The following is a 9,346-nucleotide window of genomic DNA, read 5'->3' as shown; positions in this document are numbered from 1 at the left end:
ATTCAATAGAGAATAGGCCTACTGCAAATCAAGTGCTTCATTCACTTTTCCCCTTGCTATAGTCTCTATATTCATTGGCCACTCTCAAGTAAAATAATTATCTTTAAAATAATTAATAAAATGCAAGGGAAATATAAACAGATATGCTTATTACAGTATCTCTTAATTAGAACACAGTAAAAGAAAATGCGAAATATATGTTATTTTATACATCTTGATTACACAACTTTTAACACTATATCACTTCGGAAAACGTATTATGTGTCTTTTCTCGTGTTAAATTTTACATTACCTCGTTAACAGGCTGAAACATGTTAATGAGGTAATGTAAAATTTAACACGAGAAAGGACACATAATATGTTTTCCGATATGTTATTTATTATGGAAATGGTATAGTAGCTGAGAATGGAGATTGTGAAACAGAACTTTGATGGACGAAATTCGTAAGATAAATTAATGGTCCTAGACTGGTTGTAAACTTAAATTTCTGTCCAGTGAATATTTATTTTTTGTGTATTGAGTCATCATGTTTCATCACCTTAACTATTTATCTTATTATGACAGAGTGGCACTAATTAAAAGATAAATTGCAAATAACAATCAAAATGTGCATTTCTTATATTTTATTTTTTTATAATTACATTTATAAAATTGTGGTAAGTCTGCAAGAAATAATGGGGGACATGTGTTATGACGAACGTAAATGTCACTTTTCTTGTATAAACTATGACAACTATACCAGTGTGTTGGAAATTAGTAAGAGTGGCTATACTGATGATTAAGTTGTTCATAAATACCACGCCAAAGCCTAGATTATTTTGAGTAGCAGAATGAAAGGCATGCTTCTGGGGTAGTAAATTGATAAATACTCCTTAATCTATTCGATAGTTTATATTGAATTACAATCTATTGGTCAATGTTCCATATATGAGTAGGGCCTGTATAATCTCAGGGCTTCTCAAACTAGAGATACATGATGTAATATTCTTAGAGACCAATTTAATTTCTAAACTATCTTCAAGGTATTAAAACTGTGATTCCAAAACATTGTTAGTGGCATGAGACAATTTGTTTATGTTCAATATATCTCATGTCCACCATTCCCCATTAATAATATGTCTGTTTATATTTTCCATGATTTTAGTTCGATAATTATATGAATCGGCAATTTTCCTCGTGATCTGACAATCCTTATAAGAATCACAGTTTTAAGGAAAAACTATTTTTAAATATAAAACAATTAAAGATCTCCTAAGACAAACTTAATCTCCTCATGTATAAACTATAAGAAATGAAGATGTAGTTTTTATAGCAAGAGATGATATATCAAGATGACTGTGCCTGTAGATTAGTACCTTGTGAGAAGGTAAAAATCATAATTGTCTAAAGCATTGCATTTCTAGCCTGCCAATATTATAGTTCGTCATATTGTTCTCTCCTTTCCTCATCAATTGAAGATATCTAAGACCTTTTGTTTAAGCTTCTTTGTAATGGAAAGTCTTAGCCTTACAGAATACAGAACATCAGTACCATACGACAGAGTCTTTGTTATGAAATATATTGTAATTTACATTAGCAGGTTATGATTCGAAGCTAAATATTTAGATTACAGCCATTAAGTAATTCAAATAACTTAATAGTAAATATTTAACATGAATATACCCATGTTTGAATTGTACTAAATTTATTCGTAGACTTACATTATGCTATGAAATTGAGTACCGTATGATTTATATTCCATATTCATTTTGAGTACTGGTATAATGCTCTTGGTGCCAATAGCATTAAATATTTTTAATTTCTATACAAAATGTATAGGTCTAAACATTGGTACCGGTACATTATGACTGCTTTCATTTAAAAGTACAGGTTAATGGAAGTGTGCAAATTTGTATTACTGGTACCAGTATATATTTTTTCTCAAGTGTAATTCGTCATAAACTTAGGTCTATTCGTAATTTCGTAAGAAGTCGGGATTAAGAAGAAGGGAGTCCAAAAAAACATCCTCCATTTGTCCACTCTCGCAAAAAATACGGAGATCATTTAATGATCTTCATAGCAAGACCAAGAAGACATTCTCTTGCTAAAAATATGGAAATAATTTAATGATCTTTGTAGCATTTGTTAAATTCTAAATTAATTAAATTTCTTATAATTATTTCTAAGTACCGGTACCATAACTGAAATTCAAGTCTCAGAACATAATAAATTAACACAATAATGTAAGACAATTTTTATGTTTTCTTCAATAGCAACAAATTACTGGCCACCATAGCAATCATAGCTGAACTCATAATGCTATGGACATGGGTTCTATTCCCGGTATGCCCCTGATTTATGACTTGTATTGAGCAAGCCCATGTTTCAATAACATAGGGATTTTCTCCAGGAACTTCGGTTCTCCTATGGCATCCCATCAATGTTCGTCATCTCATGTCATAGCAGATATTGATTGAACTAATTTTTAATTTAACATAATAAGTACCTATAATGAACAAACTTCGGAAGTTACTTTAACTAGATAAATAAAATTTGGCTCAAATATATTATAGAACAAATCATTTTTGTAATATTTTTCATTACAATAATGATACGAATGTCAGAAAAATTTGGTAGTGTATTTTATTTTCTTCCTCTTAGGATATTTTTTAATTAACTTGGATTATATTATGATAATTTTCCAAACCAAATACTACGGTATATTGCTTTAATTTCTTACTTGTCTGAAACTATGTAGGGGAGAGTCGGGTAGTATTGGACATCGGGTAATATCGGACAGTGCGTTTATTTCATCTACCACCATATGGTAGTACCTGAATGACATGGTTACGTTTCTCTATGCAACATCACAGAAACGTAACCATGCCAATCAGGTACTATCATTGTGTGGTAGATGAAAGAAACTCACTGTCCGATATTATCCGATGTCTGATATTACCCAACTTTCCCCTAATGATGAAATGAAATGATTTCGTTTCAATACGATACCATGACAAATTTGTTATTAATTGTTTGATGTCATAGATTTTTAAAATATCAAAAGTTATGTTGCGGTATGGAATTTCCCGAAACTCTGCATTCAGTTTTGTGTTCTACAGGTCAATACAATATTTGACATTTAACATTAATTTTAACTTTCTTATGAAGGATAATTAATTACGGAAATTCATATTTTATATTTGGCCATTTCGTTGTTCATAGAGTTTTGAGTATTTCAGTCCATTGCACATGATTTCAAAATTCGTAAGTTTTTATAAATAAATTACGTTCTAATGCCTTATTTAGATTTAGATTCTAACCTAACCTAGTGCTTATGGTTAAATATAAAATAGCACCCTTCTAGTTCCATGAAGGAACGATGAAATATGTTACATGTAGTATAATATTTATTGCTTTATTTTATTAAACGTTAGGGTTAATACAGGTTAATATAGCGTAGAAATTCGAGTTATCCATATACTTAGGTTATGCAAATACTCAAAAGAGGTATAAGACGTGTATTGTTGCACATGAAGTTGAAATTCTTATTCCAGTAAGAATTACATAGAAATTTGAAATTGCAGTACAGTCTGTTGGATAGTTCTGATGTTCTGTTCTAAATATGTGCATGGGTAGTAGAATAAATTCTTTCAGAAGACTAAAGCAGTTTGAGGAGCTCTGTTACAATTGAGGTGTACGGTGCCGTTGGGCAGTACAATTCTGTATTTTTAATATCTAGCACAAGTACTTAAAAATACAGATCCAAATACGTTTCTGTAATCTTGGCTTCTATCATGTCAAAATGTATTTTCTGAACGTGATTTTATTTTAAAGTTTAGAAATTGTCAGTGTATTTAAACAACACCATGTACCACGCGGTAGATAGAATCGCATTTAATTATTGAGCTCACGTCTAATTTTGTACGTAAACAATAGTTTGCTAGTTTTGTACTAGTTTTGTAATTTGTGGAAGAATGAATATTGCTATATTTATTCTAGTGTTCCCGTGTATTATAAATATAAATATATAGTAATTTACCAGATTAAAAATAAATTGGTAGATGCTCATTGGAATAGTCAATCTCTATATTATACTGTTCATCTTTTTTTGAAAGAAAAGAAAGTTTCAAATAAACGGGATGTACATATATGTACAGTGTATATTGTATATTATCCTCTTGTTTGAAGTCACTGGTTCTCAGTGTTAACATTAAAAGAAAATACAATTAAAATACAGAAAATATTTATGACATTTTTAATTGTGAAAACTGTAGTACATTGTAATAGTGTAAAGAATTTATTTTAGAACATATTTTGTAATCGTTTTGTTAAATTGAACTATGATCTTTGAGTTACCATCTGAATTCACAGCCTGAGGTACTTAACTCCACACACAAGAAACACATACATCCTTCACCTTTATCCTCTAAGCTCGAAATATGGTAATATTATAAAATTACTGTAGCATTCAGTCAGCAATTCAAATCCTTTTCCTGTGAGTATATGACTGATCTTTATTTTTTAAAAATAACTTCTCTTTATCCTACTTCTGTCACTGTCTAACTAATAAACCCTTGCATAATGGCAGTTGACTTGGACATAAAACGTCAACATATATGCCTAGCTTGGACTCAGGCCAAAAGGGAAACATTGAAGGAGGAAGGTTCGATCCGGTGCTGTGGATTGAATTCAGCGTAGCTCAGTGGTTAGGACCCGGGTCCGATCCCCGGCGCCGGAGCGAATTTTTCTCCTCAAATATTAATTGTCAATTAATATTACAGAGATTATTCTGTAGGACAAATTAATAAATCTTTAATACTAACTATTTAACTCAAATTTATGGCTCTATAATCATGTAGCAGATCTGGCTGAAATGAATGGTGAAACTAAGAGTCAAATCATGAATATTAAATGGACATAAAGGAAGTTTGTGATAATCAATTTTGAATCTTTCGTACACTACTTTTAACACTTGAATATAAATACTTGATTAAATGGCGAACTTACTCGTGTAAATTATGTAAGCATGTGTGGCTTACAGCTGTTTCGGTGTCGAAGGCTCTGAGGATGGTGTCAAAAAGCACCGAAGCCCCACATGCTTACATAATTAACACGAGTAAGTTCGCCATTTAATCAAGAAAATTCGTGTTAAAAGGGTGGCGAGTACTATATTGATACATTGAAGGGGAACAAAACAAGTCACCGGAATTTTTCGTGCAAAATGTTATCTCTTAGCGATAAATTGGCAACATCTCCTTGGGGACAGGGTAGTAAAATTCATTCTACCAACTATGTGAGTTAAATATTACTTCTTAGATCAACAAGTAGTTCATGTGTTAAATTTCACCGCTAGTACAGTATTACTGCTGAACCATATCCAAACCTTCCAAAACGAGAAATTGGTACCGTATTTAAAAGAGTAACGAGAAATCCCGATTTGACAAGTGGCCAAGCACTTGTGAGATGAATAATACTCTGTTTCTGTTATCACTAGAGTTAAGGCCACGAGCTGTCTCTGGCTTGCATTTAAGAGGCATCTGTGTTGTTTCCGAACTGCAGTTCTTTTATTAAATACTGTATTAATTTTGGCACGTGTTAAAATAGAGGATAATAGCAAGAATTCCAAAAATTTTCTGTGAAACCACAAAGTTATGCAACACAAATGAGAAAATTTCGTAGATATATTTCAAGAACCACACTGTATGGACATCAAGGAAGATATTTGACCGTCTGTATATGAAAAGGTAAGTGATTAACATGACCAATATACTGTCTTATCCCCACAGGAAGATACTGCCTTGTCTATTTGATTATATAATAAATGGAACTCAGTTTCGTTGTTGTTGCTTAGTTAATCTGATTTTACTTTCTTTTTATTTGATTATATAATAAATGGAATTCAGTTTCACTGTTGTTGCTTAGTTATTCTGATTTTACTTCCTTTTAGATATCAGCATGTGTCTTGGGTTTTCATTTTTTAGATATTTCACCCCCAAGAGTTTGTTGCAAGAATTATTTTTTTAACCAGCCAATTCGAGAGTTTCAATGTTGGTGCTCAGACCAAGTTGAAGACAGCAAGGACACACGTAGGTGTGTAAGCAACAAACTTGTAAGTGTGATGGTGTGCTGCTATTATCAATAGTTTATAGAGATTTCAGACGTCACTTGCACTTTGAAAAGATTATCCTCGATCTGTTTCAGTGTTCAGTAGGAATACATTTATTTTTATCTCAAATATAATTAAGTGAAGAAATGTGCAATTAAAAAAAATAATGAATAAACTAACGTAATTTAATCCATACTGAATCTTTCGTACACTACTTTTAACACTTGAATAGAAATAATTGATTAAATGGCGATCTTACTCGTGTTAATTATGTAAGCATGTGTGGCTCTGAGGATGATGTCAAGTAGCACCGAAACAGCTGTAAGCCACACATGCTTACATAATTAACACGGGTAAGATCGCCATTTAATCAATTATTTAACGAAATTTAATTTTGAAAACCAATACAAACATACAATGCCAAATAATTTGGAAAAAAAACTTAAACCCAAAAACAATAAATTTGTGATGGAGAAATTCAAGAACAAGACATAGAGATTATTATTATTATTATTATTATTATTATTATTATTATTATTATTATTATTATTTATATGGAAATCTTTATTGTTTTTAAATTATTTTCTTACCATTTCACAACGAGAGGTAAACCTCAAACACTATAGTGTATAAGACTTCCTTCACATGAGGCCACATGGCTGCGCCACCAATGACATTTGGTGTATGTTCATGCCACCAGTCGTGTCGACTGCAGTCTTCTCAGAATGAAGATTGAAGAAACAGACACTTGCAGTTACGTAATTTCCGAAATCAGAGAAATAGAAAATTTTGGATTCACCCACTTTTACAAGACAGATCAAGAAAAGGTATATTTCGTACTCTATACTTTGATCTTCGGCATAATTCAGACAAGTTTTTCACTTTCACTTTCATACACATGAACATAGTATCTTTCTACGAGTTATTGGAATCTCTGAATACAAATATGAGAGACAGTATACCACCACAGAAAAGTCTGTAGTCACATTTAGACAATAGTATTCTGATTGTATTGATTATTAAATTGTAATACATAATATGATTAATTGATTAACTAGTGGACTTGCTCGTGTTAATTATGTAAGATTTGTGCGGCTTACAGCTGTTTCAGTGCTTCAAGCACCATCCTCAGAGTAAGTCCACTAGTTAATCAATTAATTATATTCAAGTGTTAAAAGTAGTGTATGCAAGATTCAAAATGGATTATCAAGACATAATATGATTTAATAGAAAGGTTTCACAAACAATTTTTTTGCATATCATACATTTCTAGTACCGGTACTGGAAAAGATTCCTGATTTCAGATTCGCAGCTGTTTTGAGATGTGTTTCCGCCAAGGGAAACAACTCGAATTAAGTTTATGACAGGTTGTAATGGGGTCAAACTATAATTTTGAGGATATTGGTGCTGCTGACTGAATTGTTACTGGGGGTAACTGTTGAAGTGGTAAGGAACATTTGTTTTTGTAGCTAGTATGTACAGGTATAGGCACAGTCGCTAATTCTATCGTTTGGGCAAGGACAGTTAAAGAAGGCAGACAATGAGATTCCTTTCTGTAAGAAGTTCGTCAGCGCTTTATTTGGTTTTCCCAATAATGTTCTATGGCCTACAGTACATAAAGGGACATTTAGGAACCCAGGTAAACATGACATTGAAACAGACAAAATTGCAATCAAAGGAAACTGAGAATGATATTCCTTGCAATAACAAAGCTTGTCTTTACTTCAATCGGTTTTTCTAGAAAATCCTAAGAAATGTGAAGGAATCAGACAAGTAGGTCTAAACATGTGTTTAAATGCACACACAAGGTTTACTTCTAATAAACCATACCAGTTGATTTGTCTTCAAAGTGAAAAACATGGCTAAGTAGTATGTGGTGTTATCGCTAAACGAAAAAGTGAGTGTGAATGAAGCTAAAGAAAAACTTAAACTTTCAGTGTGGGAAATCATGACGCGGTTCAAGTGTGATAAAATGCAAATATGTAACACTCTTAAAGAAAAGGACAAAATAATGAATGAGTGGTTACAAGGAAATGGTCAAATGAAATGAAAGGCTAAGATAACAGGTAACGAGGAAATAATGACATAATGTGGGAATGGTTCACTAATGCAAGGTTAAAAAACATGCATATATCCGGTTCTATGCTTCAAAGTCAAACTCTCGCAATAGTCAGATCTCTTGGAAACGACCACTTTAAGGCATCTACAGGGTGGCTGGACAGATTCAAGAATAGACACAATATTGTATGAAACGAAGTTTGTGGGGATTCGAAGGATGTGAATGAAAGTGTAATGAGTGAGTGGAAACTAAAATTGTTAGACTTGATTTCAGGTCATGAAGACAAGAACATTTACAATGCAGATGAAACAGGGTTATTTTTTCGTACACTACCACAAAATCACTCGTGATTAAGGGAGAAAAGTGTGTTGGGGGCAATGTCGAAAGAAAGACTTACCGGTACAATGTTATTGTGTGGGAATATGGCGAGAGAAATGGAAAAACCTCTCATAATTGGAAAGGCAGCGAAACCAAGATGTTTCAAGAACCTAAAAATTGATAATCTCCCAGTGATTTGGAGAAACAACAAAAAGACTTGGATGACTGCATTGATGATGGAAGAGTGGTTAAATTTCTTTAATGCGAAAGTGAAGAAAGAAAATCGAAAGGTTATTCTTTTTCTACATAATGCCACTTGTCACCCAAAAATAACTCTTTCAAATGTAAAACTGTCCTGGATCCCACCCAATGCAACATGTACTACAGCCCATATGGGTGTAATTTACACGTTCAGTCACACTACAGACGCTTCTTAATGCAGTCTTTGATCGCAAATGTGAAAGAAGCTGACAGTTCTTATGCTTTGGCAAGATCTGTATCAATTCTGGATGCTGTGAATTGGATCAGGTTGGCAGTGAAGAAAATTAAAGCAGACATTGTGAGTAAATGTTTTGTTAAAGCAGTATTTGGAGATGGTGATGATGGAGATGGAATGAAGGAAGCAAACGAAAATGCAGTTGCAATACCAACACTTTGCAGAGAAAAAATCTTCCAAGCAATGACGACAAACTTGTTACACATTATAATTTTGAGTCAGCTACATCCTTCTAGCTGCAAGAAATGCTGAAAAAGAAGAAAATGAAGAGGAGTAAGAACAAGAAGAAGAAGTAGCAGCAGCAGCAGCAGCTGCCGGACAGGTGACTTAAAATAAGATCCACACACATGAACAAGCTATTCAGTGCATCAGTGATGTCATGCAGTT

This window comes from Periplaneta americana, chromosome 16, assembly GCF_040183065.1.
Source record: "Periplaneta americana isolate PAMFEO1 chromosome 16, P.americana_PAMFEO1_priV1, whole genome shotgun sequence".
In the NCBI taxonomy this organism is placed as follows: domain Eukaryota; kingdom Metazoa; phylum Arthropoda; class Insecta; order Blattodea; family Blattidae; genus Periplaneta; species Periplaneta americana.
The sequence above is the reverse complement of the archived record's forward strand: the minus strand, read 5'-3'. Positions refer to the sequence as shown.